This window comes from Planococcus citri, chromosome 4, assembly GCF_950023065.1.
Source record: "Planococcus citri chromosome 4, ihPlaCitr1.1, whole genome shotgun sequence".
In the NCBI taxonomy this organism is placed as follows: domain Eukaryota; kingdom Metazoa; phylum Arthropoda; class Insecta; order Hemiptera; family Pseudococcidae; genus Planococcus; species Planococcus citri.
In genome coordinates, this window is record NC_088680.1 from 36,747,848 (window position 1) to 36,766,366 (window position 18,519).

Below are 18,519 nucleotides of genomic sequence, written 5' to 3' on the forward strand. Positions count from 1 at the left end.
CGGCAGCGACTTAGTTACGCTAAGCAAACGTAGAAAACGGAGCATGAAAAATTAGTTAACAAGTATCGAAGAGCATTTTAATGGTTTTCACGATGACCACATTTTTATTCGTATGTGAACTCAGTATGCGCTTCGTGTAACAGATGATAAAAAAAAAACTGCTTACATTTTTATATTAAAAAAACTCGTTTTAGCGATGATTCGGTGAAACTGGCCATCCTAAGTGTTCTTGTTTCGTCTGCTGCGATATTAAATACTTATTTTACGCTCGGACCGAATTTAAAATTCCATCGATTCTTCAAATACACATAAAAGTGCCAGAGTGGTAGAAGTTTATATACTCGTACGAATATCGACCATGTTACGAACGATGAAACAATGCAAATATCAGATCTGATTTGTTGATGAAGAAATTGTCCATCATTGGGGTCAACTTGAGAAATATTTTAATTTTTTCAGTAGTTGTAGCTGAAGACACTTACTGGAGGGAGTACCTATTGGTTGATGGTTTGAGGGTCGAATCAGAAAATAAGGTCATTTTTTGAGTAGAACAGTTTTCAAAATATCTCACACGATGATTTTGCCTTCAAATTGTGGAAAAGGTATCCCCTTGCAATTTGAAAGTGTCATTTTGAAAATACGATCCTTGACTCTACACAACTTTTTTCATTTTATTTCCCAACTTTTAACTTTTCAAAATTTGTTGAATTTTTTCAACAATTTCATACCAAACACTGCTGAAATGAATAAAGCCTCTCCCCTTTCCAGCCAGAGTGGTTAGATTTTGTTCTTAAAAAAATAAAGGAAATCAAGACGCGAGATTAAAAATGGTGTTTTTTGGTCGAGTTCAGCTTTTTCAAAAATTCTTCATCGTGACTGAAAACTTATCATTATCAAGTACCATGCTCCTTCATTAAAATTCAAGATGGCGAAATTTTTAATAAAAAATTAAATATTTTGAGTAACAATTTTTCATAATTTCTTGATTTAATGAGACGAGCTCAAAATCTTTTACAAATCAATAGATTCCATTTCATATTAAATTTCAAAGTCTCGAGAGATAATCTCACGCGTTTTATGTTTTTCCAAGAGACCAATTGGAGGCACTGCGGGAGATTTTACCATCAAGAATTCAAGACCCTCTACGAAATTGGAAAATTTACTCGCTCTGAATCGTTCGCAGAATTTTTCATTCTTCTCAACCCCCTCCCCTTGATAATTTCACACCTCCAGAGAACCGCTTTCTTCCACGATTATTCGATGCTGATTAATAACTGCGTAAAATTACCTCAGCGTTGCCATATTTCACGCGAAATTGATTTTTTAGCCAATTTTTAACAATCATTTCGCTCTATCTGTTTCATATTCCCTGTAGTTTATAGCCCTACCTGCCCACAAGATGCTCCTTTCTCTCTGCGGTATATATACGATGTATTCTGTATTAAATCTAGAGCTACATACTGCATCAGAATTTGAACTGATAGCCATAAAATGAATCCTCCGTTGCCAAACGGGTATCCGTTATGATGGAATCATTTAGTGTATAGCAATCTTTGGTAAGACTACCTACCTACCTACCTACCTTCTGTATAACAATATACTATACTATGCTTGAGTTGTAAATTCGTGTATGGATCGTCCTAGTGGCAAATTCGCGTTTCGAATTTACGACGCGACGAGAAAGAATCGACGTGATTGCGGTTCATATTCTCATTACCTCACAATGAGTGAAAAAAAAATTATTGCTCGGTTAACTAGAACGTTGCGTCGAAGAAGAATCGTGTATTACACGTAAACTGGCGCTTTATTAGACACGAGTCAGGCTGCCCTGGACGTATGTACGAGTATGAAACATACTGTACTCCTCCACGCGATAGCACAGTGTAAAATGAGAAACCATAGAAAGACCGGAAATAACTGGTATCTAATATTTTATTCTATTCTTATTCGGAATAATTCTCTTATTAGTTCTGCGCGAGCAAGAAACAAATAGAGCAATACCTATCTAGTAAACCAAACCTATACTAAAGCGAATCGTCAGCTCGAATATATGAGCATCCAGACGCCAGGGGAGAGATGAAACGAAGGAAGTAAGGTACCTAGAGAGAAAAAAGCTTGGAAATTACGCTTTATACCTACTTATACGTTCCGTATGAACACAATAAAATTTCTTGAATGATTCTCACCGACGAATGATGTTGTTTCGAGGAAGGTTAAACTATGAGAAGAGTATTGAAATTATACCACTATGTGGTTAGATGTACCACAATAATCATAATGATGATAATAATAATAGGCCTAATGCCTTACGAGAACAGGTAGAGATATCCAAAGCATGCCGCCAATATTTTGATACCTACTTTGGTTACGTAAATTCTAGGTATCAATATCAGCCTAACGATAGCATTAATAATAAATAAAGGTGATCAGGCGAATGTGGCTTGTAAGATGAGGTACTTGTGCCTATCTTAAAATCTGAAGGGACAATGGTTATATTTTTTTTAAAATTAAATTTAGGCTCCTCAATAGCTATAGCCAATTATAAAACAGCTAGGTTAAAAACATTTTCAAGAAATCAATCTCAAGAGTAGGTACCTACTGAATTTAAAAATCATCCCTTCCACCCACCTTTTGGCCCTTTATGACTTTTAGAATTATTTCTATAAAAATTCAAGAAATGCAATAAATCTGCGATCAATCGTTTATACCTATAAATGTTTTTGATTGAATAAAATTTTCAGTATTTCTCGAATAAAACCCCTCGAGCTTACATGTAAAAAAATAATTGAAAGCCGTTCAGCGCAAATATTGAAATTCTTGTAATTTTTTTTTCATAATAATTGTAAAAGTTGCAAATTAGAAAATAAAGATAGGTATCCTATAAATCTTGACCTTTTAATTTTTGGATTTTTTTATTTTAGTCAAAATTCAAGAGTCAAGTACATTACTGCAATTTGAGGACATTCGCATATGATTTATTGCATTTTATGGATTTTTTCAAAATCGGAGAAGTTCTTTTAAGGGGGAGAGGAGGTTGGAGGGATTTTATTCCCAAAATAAGTTGATATTCGAGCTCAGAATCGCCAAAAACGTAACAAACAAATAACAATGTTGTATTACACAACCCATTTTTTCATATATTTTACTCCTCAAGGTTTTGAGGTCTTTTACCCTCCTCCCCCTTCAACTCAGTTCCAAGGAACCTTACTCGATAAAGACGTATTTTTTTCTAATTTGTTAATGAAGCCCTAAGAGCCTTTTCATCACGTAAAGATTGAGTTTCTCACAAAAAGTTCCACTTTCAACTTTCAAAAATTAAGTGAAAACGTAGATGTGATGCATTTTACATTAATTTTTTCAAATTGTAATTCAGATTCACTTTGACAGTTTGACTCTCTTCCCCTGACCCCGTTGTGCATTTGACGGCTCAAATTGTAAATTGACGCTTATTTTCATATCGTTCAAATTATAGCTATACACTGATACCGATAGTTCTACTGTTCCCTTGAAACTGGGGCTAGAAGGAAGGAGATGATACACACCACCCACGTAGTAATTTTCTACAAAATATGGCAATTTACTACTATGGGTCCTTCTTAAAAAAAAAAAAAAAAAAAGAAGAAGGAAAAAAACCTGCATGGTCCTAAATAACACGTTAGAAAAGTTTGAAATTTGTATGCCAATGGTCCCCTTCTTCTCCGACGAAAGCTCAAAGTTTGAAAAATTTGAACATTTTTCGGTTTTTGGGGGGGGGGGGGGATTGATAGGTCACTTTTTTAATTTTCTGAAATTCAGTAAAGAAAATTATGGTCAAAATGACCTTAACATTGCGTTTAGAAAATTTCAAATTTGTAAGCCGATGAACCCTTCCTCTTCGGCAAGAGCTCAAATTTTGAAAAAGTTGAACATTTTTTTTAATTTTTTTGTTTTTTGTTTCCGTGTATCGGTGATTTTTTAATGCCCACTATCACGTATAAAATATGTAAATTGGTTATTTGATTCCTAGTATACCAGCTTAAAGAGGTGATCACTCATATAACATCATTTAGTTTGAAGGAAAAAACTACGTATCATTTTTTATTCAAACGTGATGATATAGAATCACTAAAGCCATCAAAAGACCACTTGAACCATCAGCGTTGAAAAAAAAAGTTTTTTTTTGTGTTTTCAACCTCAACTCAAGTGTAAAATTTGGCCTGTCTTGAACGTGTTTTAAACGCTTTTAAAACAATTTTTTTCATTATGTAAAATGGTTTTCGATTAAGTTTTTTTTTTCAGACTGTTTTGTAGATAATTTCTTGATTCCCCCCCCCCCCCCCAAAAAAAAGAAAACTGAAAAAAGAAATATATTGTATGATTTGTAGTACATATAAACATTTGAAAAATGTTCAAATTTTCTGAACTTGGAGATCTTACCATGAAAGTCATAATTATATTGACCTAACAATTTGAAATTTTTTTCACGTCTTGTTGAAGCTAATTGGCTATAATTGTTTGTTAAACCCCATCAAATTTCAGAAAAAATGGAAAACGACCAATCATATTATTCACTGCTTTAAATTATTACCAATCATAAAAATACCCAAACTGTTACCTCAATAAATATTCAGCCTCGGGTATTTAAATTTTTAAAGGGGGAAACGATGAAGGGAGGTGTCGGTTTTTTTTTTGGTCGAAAGCTCTTGAATGTACCAGTACCAAGATGCAAATTTGAAAACAATCGACCAGGCCAATCTTGACTAAGAAGACTAACAAGAGAACCTTCTGATCCTGAACTGACACTCTTTGATTTGAACGAAACTAAATTGTAAGCTAGATCGAAAGAAAATATCCTAAAACTCCCATAAACAAAATTTCAGATTCCGAAGTTCATTTTTGGATTTTAACAAATTTTTGAAAATTCAAAAAATTCAAAATGGCTATTTTTAGTATGGTGATTTTACAACATCTTCATAAAGTTTTCTCTCAACAAAACGAACCGGCGTGAATAATTGTTTCATTTACACCCCCTCACCTCACCTCCTCACTTCGAAAACCACCTATTTTAAGATCTTCTGGAACCTACAACGATTTTTCAATTTTCTCCAGAAATTCTGGGAATATGTCAGTTCAATAGGTTAGTGAATTTTTAACCAAAAAAATCAGATTTTAAAAAACTATTTTTTTTTGTCGAAATAACTCACAAAATTGAAAACAACTTTTTTAAAAACATTTTGGATGCTCTAGAGTAATATGAAATTTCTCTAAAGGAAATTGGAAACTCTTTGGACACTCCAAACTGGTCTAATTGCGATTGTTTTTGAGTCGAGCTACCATATAAATTATAAACTCACCAGACGATATTTTAATAACAAAACAAAAAACGCTCGTGAAATGCCATTTTTGGGTAATTTTCCTAATTTTTTTGGAATTTACAAATTGGTCAAAAATTTATTTTTAAACATGTACGTTTGCCCCTACCAGAGCAATTGGAAATTTCTGGAAAACATTGAAAATTCATTGGAGACTTTAGAATTGCGTATCTGAAACTGGTGGTTCTCGAAGAGGGAGGGAGAGCGAATTGAAATGTAATCACTATGGTTCATTTTATTTGGAAAAAAATACAATAATTCATAATTTTAAAAATTCGTCACAAATCCAAAAATGAACATTAGCACCTAAAATTTTGGTTTTGGGGATTTCAGGACATAATTTTTCAATCTACATAGCTTGATTTCATTCAAATGAGAGAATGCCAGTCAGAAATGTTCTCTTATAAGAAATTTAAAAACTGTTTTCAGAGAGGGAGGGATTCTCGCAGTCAAAATTAAAGTTTAAAACTCATCAGGCACACCTATTGGCTATAGGTAACGAAACGCTATGAAAAGATCATTTCAAAATAGTATGTATTTGGAACCTATTCACCATTCATATCTTTATCTGCCTATGGCCACTAAATTGCAAATTGACGAATAAATTACCAATATTTGAAAATCACTCACCATAGATTTATCTATCAATCTTATCGTTTATTTCAACAGTTTGCTGGCCGAGTTGTCATTTTGAACGTAAACGTGGCGAACGTGCTTGTAACCTGCAAACACACAAATGCAATAGATAATTGGTCTTGAATAGGTAATTCAATGTTGAGGTCACCAGCACCAGCGGTTAGCTTTTAAGCGAGAAAGCACATACTCAGCTTATCAGATCTAAACTGTATAAATTTTAGGCCTATACGCAATGTGCTTGTACTTATAAGTCCTACATCTACATTCATACACCCGAACAAGGTGTGAACTGTGAAGCGATTTCGCGCATTTATCGGTTAATTAACGAAGCCGTTGGAGTACCTATACGATAACGATATGAAAGATCAACCACGATACGAGTGTATAAGATCGATCGTTATCTCTAAATAAGTATAAATTCTCAGCATTTACTCGTATATACCTACAAACTCGGTGAACACGAGTAAACCTAGTGTAATGTGTTGGAATAATACATACAACCCATACCTTTACCTATACCTACCCGTCATGTGTGTAGAAAATCCTGAAGCGATTCCGGTCGAGGAATCGTTTAGATGAATTGATAATTGGTAGACGGGACATGGACACTCCTCGTGATCGTAATCGTGATGTGTTAAGGTGTCAATATATACTCAATAAAATGATAAGGAGATTTTACCGAGTACACTTAAGGCACTCCTACACGAAGTAATGCGGTCATCTCACGTATAGGTAATGAGCAACAGCAACTTATTGGACGAAGAGATTAGTACAAAAAGTACATACAAGTGCATGCAGTCGACAAATTCTCAAATGTTTGCCAAATCTCGACTATATTAGGAATAATGTACCGTGTATGTAGTTGGAAACCTATTCAAGTCTTGAGTCTTGACGATGTAATAACGGTGATTTTTTTCTCTCTTTTTGGAACAAAATACTTATCTAGTTAAAAAAAAAAAAAAAAGAATTCAAGGCCAAAGAGAATAACTGATTAATCCACATCTTATTCAGTCTCGTGAGTTGTGTCAATGATTAAATGTACTTAAGTAGGTAGGTGCTTAGTCGCCATACCTAAACCAAAAAGAAATGTGTTTCTGTTTCTTTGTTTCCATTTGAAAACTATACCTACTCATATTATGTAGGTATCCGGTTATGAGCTATTATACGAGCTTCTATGTAAAATATGCGGTTACTAATTATTAATGGCTGGGCACTTGACGATTTAAGTTTCCATTGTAATACGACGTGTATGTTGATAAACTTGAAATTGAAAAGGTTAACATTCTTTAATCAAAATATTTACTCGGTGATTTTCCAAATATTTATCCTCTTATTTGTCGAAGAAAGAATTTAGGTTACAAATAAACATGATTTTTAGATAATGCGTATCTACTTGGATTTTGAAGAAAATTTCGATTCGATGACGGATGATTTCATCAATGATGAAGAAATTATTGTCTTTGAATGAAATCAATTGTTAGAATCAAACAATGGAAAAACCCAAAATGTGTGCAATTGAGGGTTCTTAAGACAATTATTCTAACATTATGCGATTTGATAGCTGAAAATTTGATAATCATTTTTTCTTGTCACAAGTTCTTGTTTCTGGAATGGTGAGGCATTTGTGGAGTCTTATGTGTCCTAGTAGGGTTGCCACGTTCAAAATTTCAACATTCGGGAACTTTTTGAAAAAGCAAAAAAAAGGGTGATAAAAATGTCTATTTCCACGAAGAAGATTAATTTCCCCAAAAATTCAGAAAAATTAATTTTTGACTGTACAATACAATTCACAAAATCGCGCAATTCTTCAAAAATTCTGGCCCTAAAAAATACCTTTTCGGATGCTCAGGATTGAAGTCGCCTCCATAAACTTTAAGAAACTGGTCTTGCGACTGAAAATAACGATTTCCAAAGTTGTAGCTGCTCAATTGCATGTTTCGACCAATTTAGGGCAATTTTGAGAATTTTGAGTCCAAAAAATATGTACCTATCTATACTTTTGGATACGAAGACTCGAAATCGCGCTCAAACTCCAGGAAACTCGACTTCTGAACCGAAAAGACAATTTCTTAAAGTTATAGAGCAATTTTCCAAAAAAATATGGATCATAAAAATACTCATTGGGCCTTATAATTTTTTTACGCTTGATGTGATGAAAAATCGCCGATTTACTATTTTAGACCGATACATTTTTTCTTTTTCTTTGTTTTTTTGTGCAATTAGTCAAAAATCAAAATTTTGAGATTTTTGGACCCTTGTGAGGTTTGTATTTTTGTGATTGGGCAACTAAAAATTCTATGGTGAACCACCTTAAGGGGTCCTTTTATTTATTAATTTTCTTGGTGAATCATTTTTTCGATATTTTATGAAGGGCAGATACCTCCGGTTATACTCAATAGGTGACTCAGATTTTGAAAATATTCACACTATATTTTTGGGACACCAAAAAAAAAATGTTGGAGCCGAAAAAAATTCATCCAGGAAATGTGAGCCGAGTGGAAAGGGTGAAAAACCTACAAAAAAGTCTGAAATCAGCTGTCGAATTTTTCAAATATTTTATGCGTTCAAAAACGGGAGAAAACTCCCATCAGAAAGTTGGTTTTTTGGATTTTTGACCCTTATCTAGCACATTATAAAATTTGAAAAATATTCCGAAAATACTACGGTTTGAGGTTAACATTTTGGCGAAAAAATCTAACCTGTATCGCTTTTGGCTTCAGAGTGAGAGTAACAGCAGTTTGAAATTTTTTTGAAAAAAAAATTGAAAAAAATTCCATAATTGGTTCTTAGTCCCTCCATAAACCGCATAGATTTCACAATTTTTGGTCAACATGGTGCTGAATAGAAGTTTTTTGAGTGGAAAACACGACGACTTTTTTGCATAAGGGAGATCAAAAGAGGGTTGAGTCAAATCGGTTTTCTAAAAATATTTTTTGATTTTCCGAAAATGCCCCTGAATATTTTCAAAATCTGAGCCTATATAGGGCCGATTCACCTATTATAACCAGAAATGCCCTTTTCAACAAAATTTGGAAGCTTTTATTAAGTATAATTTCAACAAGATTTTTAATATTATGCCTCTCTTTTGACACCATTTTAATAAGTATGTACATAATTTCCGTTTTGAAATATTTTCATATGATTTTTTAACAACTTTTTTGAATATTTTTTACGACTTTATCGTTATTTTAATATGTGCCTACTTTTTATGAAATTGTATCATTTTCTTAATTGCTTTAACTACGATAAAAAATTGATTATTTAAGCTATCAAAAAACCGAGAAGAATAGCCAAAAACTTATGAATTTTTTCAATTTTTTTCAATTGGCAATAATGGCCAAAAAATCAACACCACTGCGCTCCAAAATATTTCCCTAATTTCAGGAATGCTATCTTTCAATATTTTGGCATAATTAATCCAAAATATCTGTGAAGAAAAAATTTTCAAAAAACGAACTTATTCAAAATTGAGCGATTTGAAAATTTCTAACCGCTCAGTAGAACCTTAAAAGTAGCTTTGGATTATTGACAGCAATATTAGGTATAGATAGATCGACGAAAAATCTCAAATACTTTCATTTGGGACTGAGCCATTCTTTCCAAAAACAGGTTGGGTAGCGACAGGAGCGAAAAAATCACAATTTTTTCAAAAATGAGAGTTCATCCCCCCCTTCCCCACCGGTACTTCCAGAGCTAAAAAAAAGTTTCTGGGTAACTTTCAACTCAAAATAAAGGTCTCTGTTGAATTTGGTAAAAATTAGTTGACTTCTTGGGGGGGGGGGGCGATCTACCCTAATGCACGTGGGTCGTGGGTATAAGTATACATATGTTTTAAATCTGGGATGATTGAAGGAAGAGACGAGGCGTCCAAAAGTGTTTCAATAACTTCATTTCCTCTTGGTGTGAAAACATATGCTTCATTATTCAGTCTAGACATGATTATTACAAAATTTAATTGAATTTTGATGATTAATTTATAGCCCCTCGAACTTCGCAACATAGTGTTTAAAAATCATCTAACAGTTTGAGTACCAATCGCTTAATTTAATCTCGTTAAAATCATACCCATGCTGAAGTAATTGCTGACCTCAGGAGTCAAAATCGTTTAAATCACCATAAAAACTAATTGCGCAATTCAATCAACTAAAATTATCTTTAAAATCATCGAAACTGCCCGAAACTCTTACTAGCCATCGAACCGATTGAATCGATTAAGTACACACCAATTTGGATACCTACACTTCCCATTCCTATTCGGCTATTCCCATATAATGCCTACGCTAAGTACATATTACTTGCAGGTTAGACTCACACTCACTATACTCAGTTACCTACTCTCTGCTCCACATTTCAAAAACCAGTTGTCACTTGAAGTTTCCTAAATTCTACGCACTCATACGCTACGCAGCATTACCAAAACAATCCTATAATTATTTTGTTTTTGAACACGGTAATTTTAATATTTAATGTTGGCTGCGTCAGTCGCCGTCGCGCAAACATCTTAATAATACGCTAAAAAGTAAAAAAAAAATCACTTTTTAATGATGCTTATTTTATAAGTCACGAATTTTTTGTGAAAATTTCTAATTACTTTGTTTTAGGATTGCACAATAAACCAACACCGCGTAATCTACTAGGTAGATAATATATTTAATTAACCCCCTGAGTCACGAATTAAAAATACCCATTTAGAAAAAAAGAGTTAACAGTTGAGGTTATTTATGGATTTACCCGCGATGAAACTTTTAGGAAAAACTTTCTTCGGGTGCTTGACTTGGCAGACAGATGAAAGTATTTTATTCTTAGGTATACTGGACTGGTAAATGAAATAAAAAGGCGATGACTGTTGGAGATCTTGACCTGTCACGTAATTTAGGTGATCTTATGCATGAGCTAATCACTGCCATGAAGGAGACTATACCTGGTAAATGAACGAGTGGTGTTGGTGTTTGTAAAATATGTATATGTGGTACAAGTACATAGGTACTTAAGGTGTTCTGATATACAAAGTATCTCATAGTTGAAATAGGTTCTTTATGGGCTTTAATACAGTTAGGTGTTTTGATAACAGGACATATGTTATGACAAGGTTTATTGTCGTATCAAGTTGTATGTACTACTTCGGACATATAACGCAAGATAAACAGAGAATAGCTTTTAAGTTTATTGTATGTTTGTAAAATGGGATATACATCATCAAGTTGAACATATCCGTGAACATAGGTACGAGTGTGATTTTAAAATAATGCTCTCTTTGTTTGTTAAATTGGGAAATTCGTGGTGTGTTTTTATACAATTCCAAGTGATCTTCGATTCGAGAAGTTTAACTCTTAAGATGCATTAGTACAACAATATGGAGATATTTACGTAAGTAGGTGTATTGTAGGTCTTGTAAAGTGACCACTTAAATGGCTCAAAATGTTCTACTTGTGGGTGCGATGACTTTGTACGTTTTAGAAGACTTGATACTTACTATGGTAGAATTGCTTTTGATCTCGCAGCTTGATCTGCTGTTAGAAGTGTGAGAATGAGCACGAGGACTGGCGAGACAAATTTTTGATTAAATTTAGTTGGTATAACAAGATTTAATCAATATGCTAAAATCGGCAGGAATTCTCAATTTCGTAAAACATTGAAAAGAATAATTATTGCTCATTTATACTTTATTTCTTTTCTTAATTTTTTGTTGAAATCACATTTTTCCAAAAGGCTCCACAGTCTTCGAGACAATAACTACTTGGTACGATTATCTACCAAATCGCGAAAATAAATAACTGAATATTTGGGAATTTGCTTTTTTATACCTGGGTAATTCTCAGAAAAAGGTAAAAATCGTGTACATGGCAAATTTCTCAAAGGTTTTAGCATGAATTTTTTTTTTTTTTTTTTGGTCCATTCAAGGATCATCCCCCACACATTTCACATATGGTATTGAAATTTTTAGCCCCTCCTTTCATTGGTGTACATTCGATTTTATACCCCAAATGTCCTTCGACTTGGCTGTCACACACCATGTTTTTGAAAATGAATGTTATAAAGTGTCATGAACTTCATTTTTTTAGGGAAAAATTGGCACGTTCTCATTATCATAGAACACGAAGGTCCATTATTGTGCAAATTGCAATTAGAATAAGTCCATAGGGAGCTGAGATTTCACATTTGAAAACTGTCACACACTTTTTGCGCAAATTTTAGAGCAATTTTCAATTATTTTTGGTAGCTTCCCAATCCAATATTTTTTTCTGGTGAGTGGCTGCACTGGTTCACTGTCTTCATAAAAATGTTACCCCGCAATGTTATTCTCATAACCTACGCAATGGCTCGTTCTGATCGTACTTGTCTCTGAAAATATGATATTTCGCAAAATTGGTGTCCTTCGGCTTGCCTTTTTATTTACCCTGATGAACCCGCCAAAAACGATAATTGAGAAAGGGAAGTTATTCTACATGATAAGTACACATTTATTACGTGTTAAAAATCGAATAATGTCCAGTAGGTAAGGCTAGAAACGAAAAAACGTTGAGATTGTCCTTCGGCTTGTCCAGCGACCATTTGTCCTTCGACTTGGCCAAATTTCAGACAGCTGTACTTTTATCGCGCTAGTCGACATATTGCAGGATAAAACAAGCAAAATTTGACATTTTCTCCCTCCCCACACCTCACCTCTACCCCTACCATGAAAATAAGTCCAGATTCGAACTTTGCGGCCTGAAAAACATAAATTGACATATTACACGATAATATAAGCAAAATTTGACATTTTCCCCCTCCCCACGCCTCCCCCTCCACCTCTACATAAAAAATAACTCCAGATTCGAATTCTACGACCTCGAAAACATATCGATCGACATATTACACACCGATGAGGGTCGAATCCTAATTATCGCTGTTTTAGGGGGGCCGGGGTCCACAGTGGGGGGATTGAATTGAGGCCAACACTAGAGCAGGGATCTGGGACACCTATACAAATGATTCCCACTTGAAATTTTCCAAAAAAATGATTTTCATTTTTCAAAATTATGCACATCAAAATTGACCTTTTTTCTGAGAATTACCCATCTACCTAACAATATTGATGAACGATTTTCAATGCGATCTTCACGAAGCAGTTTCTTTAATTTTTCCAGGTTTTCCAACCTCAAACATTTTTTCCAAAACAATCAAGATAGGGGGGGAGGAAGGAGTGATAGAGAAGGCTCAGGTTTTCCAATTTCAGAATTTTTTGAAAAACGTTGAGGGTGGAGGAGGATTTACTCATAAAATGTTCGTAGTCAGGCATGATGTGAAGAATTCAAGAATTTTTTTCAAGTTTTCAAAAGTCAGCATCTCGTGGACCAGCGTCTTAAAAATTTTGGGCAGACCCTCCCCCCCTCCACCAAAAAATCAAATCCATGTAAACTCAAGATTTTTCAAAGTTTGAATTTGTATCAAAATTCTAGTGAAAATTGAGGTTTTTTATCAGATTTTTGAATACTTACTACTTGTAAACATCTGGAAGAAATTTCAATTTGAATGCCATAGTCCAAAATCACCTTCAGAAATCCTCAATTTTTGCTTCAGAATTTCTCTAAATTGCCTCCTTATTAAAAAAAAAAAAAAAACTTTGATTCCCTCCGATGTTCGGCTCCCTGCTCAGAGCTGTGCAAAGCTGAAAAACAAATTTTTAAAAGTTCTTAAATATGTTTCTAAAAAAAATTTTATTTCTTTTTCAAGTTTTTCTGAGTACCCTTAACTTTATTTTTAAGACAAAACCACTCAAGAATGTGCGATCCCTCGTTCGGAGTCTCCATCAAGACGGGAAAAAAATGAATGAATAAATAAATAAATAAATGAAGAAATCGAATGACGATTTTTTCTACAATTTTCAATCTTGCTTCAGGATTAAAGTACGTATAATTATCCTGATCAGAAATCTCAAGGAAAAAAATTGAAAATTTCATTTTAGCAATAAAAATATATCATCATCATCATTCTAATATTCAACTTTTGGAGCTCAGCACCCAAAGGCCAATATCGTTTGGAAAGCGGAAAAGGAGCCCTATTCAGAGGAATTCTGATACAGACATAGGACATTTTAAACAAATTTCTTCATACTTTATATTTTTGATATTTTTCAACCTGGGGATGAGAGCTCCTCCTTGCAGAAGAATGATTACTTGGGGAATTGAGAAAGGTTCATTCTTGAAAAAAAATAGGAGATTTCTGAAGCAGAAATTAAAAATTTTGAAAAATTTTACACGAATTTTCTCTTGTTTTATTCACTTGAAGAGTGATATTCCAAAACTCGCTTTGTCCATTTTCACAACTTTTCAGGAGAGAGGAAAAACAGTTTCCCTTTAAACGGGTAAATTGGCTTTTTAGGCGAGTTTAGCACTTTATTTGGGTGGATTTATGATGTAAGAGTGTAGGTATACATTTCATCCACTAAATACTGCTGAAAAAAATTTCAATAAAAATGAACAAAGCGCGTTTTGGAACATTATTTTTTTTTCAATTTTTATTGAATTGGCTATTTAGGTGAGTTTAACACCTCATTTTGGTAGGTTGATGATGTAGGAATGTGAGTTAATACTTCATCTACCAGGTACCACTGAAAACCCAACTTTGATAAAAATGGACAAAGCGAGTTTTGGAATATCACTCTTCACTTATTTTATTTTTTTCTATTCGGAGAGGAGGCTTATTCAGAAGAATTTTAAATAAGTGATTTAGAGGTTTTGAAATAATGCTCGAGTGTTCTCCTGTCCTGTTGTTCTGCCTTTTTCTTCATTAGGTATCTAAGTTTTAAAATTCTCCATTTTATTGCTTTCCAGAATTCTGATTTTTTTTTCATTTTTCTAAAGATTTTTTCAAAAACAAAAAAAAATGGAAATAATTTTCTCTCGAATAAATTTTTATATGTATGACTTCCTCCCTCCCTCCCTCCCTCCCTCCCTCCCTCCTCCTCCGTCCTCCCTCACCCGTCCAAACTGAACAAGAGAATTTTTTTCAAAATGCATTACCAAAAGTTCTACTTTTTGCGAGAAATCGCCATTGCCAAAATTGCCAAATAATTTTAATTTTTTAAAAAATTTTAAAATTTTTTTTTTACTTTTTGTTAAAAATAGAAAGACTTATAAAAATGTTGACTTAAATAAATGTTGACCCCCAAAACGTTTGAAAAAAGTCTTGCTTTATTGCCAAAATTTCAAAAAAAAATCCCTCCCGAAAATTTTGACCTAACTCTCCCTTTTCTGTGAAAAATTGATACGTTGTAAAATGGTCTTGCTGAAATTCCTGTTTTTGTCCTGACTTCGCATGTTGACCTGTTTGTCAGACACCTTGTGAAAATGGATGTCCATCTCTAAAGTTATTCCTTTGGATAAAGATCAATCACCAGGTCACTCACACTTCTGAACAAAATTTTGATCTACTGAATTTATTTTTCGAATTTTGGAGCATTTTTAAAAATGGCAGATGTAGCCCTTTGTTAGTTAATTTCTTTTTTATAAAAGTAGTACCTAAACTTGAGAATCGGTTTCTATACTAAAATCGACCCCCCCCCCCCTCAGGTTACTTTCCCATCCGATTATGAGCAATTCCAATCTGATGTGAGCGCGTTTCTAAGGTCAAATCTGACAGGTGAAAATTCAATCTTGTTTCAAGCTCGACATTCTGAACCGAATTGGGCAGGTGATTCGCTAATTCAAGATGACTGCTTAAAAATGTGTTTTTTGAGCAATTCAAAAATTGTATTTTGAAAAAAAATCAAACTTTTTTCTGCAAAAGTAATCTTTTTTTATCTCTCAAAGACAATCAACTGAAAGAATAGATTTCAACGACATTCAAGTCGGACGAACTCTTCCAAAATTCTGAAGAATAAGAAAAGTCTCAGTTTCTGCTGAAAAGCGTCAGGTCAAATTGAAATTGGTCGCAATCGATGTGCGAGTGAGAGTTTAAGTGGGGGGGGGGGGGAGGGGTCGCCTCTTCAATAGAGATATCAATTTTCAGATTTTCATTTCAATATTGACTCCTGTTCCTGTATTCCAAAAAGTAATACATTAATGAGATAAACCTTATATTGCCAAAAATCAAAAAATTAACTCGCAGCAGCTCAAAATTTGATTCTGAAGTTGTGGATGACAACAAAATCTTCCGGTTTCAATGATGCAAATTTTTGCTTGATCGGAGTTAAAGGCTTATGTAAAAGTTCATTTGGTAATTCCACTGTTTTATGATTCATTAAATATATTTTTTTAGATGGCCAGTCATTATCGTTTCCATATAGCGGAACAGAAGATAATTCAACGACTGAAACTGTCCATGAATTTTAGCAAATTCTGACGGAGTGATACAAAATCGCTTTCGATGGTCGACAAAGAGTAAGTTGTGCACACCGTTTGAATATTTTTAGATCCCAATTACACCGAAATCATTCGTCACCATCATAATACTGCCTTCAAATTAACCAGTAAGTATACGAATAAGTTTCAAAGAAGATTCTTAAGTGGTGCAGATTGTAAATTGTATTTTCACACAATGACCATTCTAATTCTGTAAACCTTTTCAAAAACCAATTAGACACTATCCTCTTCATTATTATACAGTTTTCATCAAATTGAACCAATATTATGGGAACACTCTTAGAATTACATCTAATTGACCGGTGTAGATCCCAAGTTGATTTGATGCTTGACCAAATGACAAGTATCAGGCTGAACGTTTCGTGTGAAGCATTTTATAATGTAAAAACGAGGCCCTCGACTTCCTAGTACGACGACCCTATGCTGACTTTTAACCACATAGGAAAGCCATCATCAGAGGACAGCGGGCACCTTATACGTAGGTATAGGTACTCGCAGATAGCATGGATACACGTGAAAAAAGAGCAACAATGCTATCAGCATATGATATCGGTGTTACGATCTAACGTAAGGTGTATACTTTCGCGATAGGTACATCTAGTATATGTATGCCTAGTGAGTTCTATAATTAAAGAATTGTATCGTTCTTATTGCTCGTCTGTAATTATATTTTCTCGGCGTGACATATTTGATCAGCGTTGCGGAACGCGAGTTGAAATTATCCGTGTTTTTAATTGTTACGCCGCCGTAGTCGTTGTTGCGGACTTGTGGTGTTTTTGCAGCACAAATTACCGGGGGTTTGAGCACGGCGGCTTTAGCATTGTAGAGGTAGGTATAGTACACCTAGCTAGGTAATACCTTCAAGAAGAAGAAGAACACTCGAGAGTATAATAAACAATAAAGACGAAACGAGAGATCCTACCTCGATATAATCATATTGTATATTATCGGTGAGATTTCATGTAATTAATTGGCCTCGGTGACAGTTGCTGGTACCGTAACAGCCTCGTTCTTTGGCTCGAATGCGGAAGCTCGTATAGGTAGGTATAATTGGTGAGGTTTTTGCGTGTGTACACAAGACAGAGAATCTCGGTGAAATTTTTACCGCTCACGGAAGAACTCCTATTTACATTGCGAGTCGAAAGTTTTCTCCTTTTTGTATATTTTTTTTGACGTAAAAATCACTATTATTTACATCTCCAAAATGAGTCGATGTGTACGTACAAAGAGGTAGGTAGGAAGCTAGGTAGGTTTGTATGTATTTTAAACACTCGATTATTCGAATAAGCTAGGTGATCGATTGGATTCATTCGGAAACAGATAAACCTTTGCAGAAGATGCACCACCAACCACCACCAAGTAATAAAAAAAAATCAATTTACCAAATCATAATGACAAGTACCTTCGGATTCGCGATCAATTTCTAATCCTATTCACAGCCCATAGACATACGAGATTTATCAGCACAACATTCGTAATAAAACACTATTTAATAATAACTATACAACAATATTCACTGTAACAAAATGTAAAAGTACACTCGAGAACACGATAAAAAGCCCGTAATTACACTATATAATCGTAAATACTTCGAGTAGGTACATCGAACATGAACACACACTGTATTATCACCAAGTTTATAACGTCAACTGGTCACTTTGGCTTTGGCGGCGATGGTACTAACGACGAGTTCTCACTCTGTTTCTCTCTCTTGCTCACTTGTCTGTCTATCTCCTGCCAAGTGTAACCGTATTTGTTGTCGAATAACAACTAAACTCGTCTACTAAATGAATATTAGATGCTGTTACGGCCAATTCCTCCTCCTACTACTATGTGTATAGTTATATTGTATTACGTTGTTGTGTCAATGTATCTTATAAAAAAAATAAAAAATAATCCCGGGAAGGGAGAATAAATGAACAGAAACCTCTTCGCGCCAGTTGATTGCTGACGATGGGGATGGCTAAGGGGGAAGGGGGGCCCATGACAGCTAGCGTAGGAAATGTGTACATCTTTTTAGCATATTTTACTAGTAGTGAGTTACTGAGGTGTACAACACGTAAGGTACTCGTATTACGATGCGACAGGTTCGTAAACGATTAGTCGCATCCACACGTAATTTTTTATCGAAATTGTGGAGGTCAAGAATTTTTATTTTATTTTACACACGTTTTTATGCTTCGTCCTCT

The 18,519-nt window shown here is 34.2% G+C and overlaps 1 protein-coding gene across 2 annotated transcripts in view; it reads right to left on the reverse strand.

Annotated features, from left to right (window-relative positions):
* Positions 1 to 18,131, reverse strand: part of LOC135843824 (Krueppel-like factor 8) — a 33,210-nt gene extending 15,079 nt beyond the window's left edge. The window contains exons 1-2 of one of the 2 annotated variants that reach the window (XM_065361849.1): positions 17,733 to 18,131; positions 5,982 to 6,073 (exon numbers count right to left, since the gene is read on the reverse strand). The gene's annotated coding sequence lies outside the window, so the exon portion shown is untranslated. Of the gene's footprint in view, positions 1 to 5,981; positions 6,074 to 17,712 lie in introns of both variants that reach the window. The other variant, XM_065361848.1, reaches the window with a different exon arrangement.
* Positions 18,132 to 18,519: the final 388 nt, after the last annotated feature.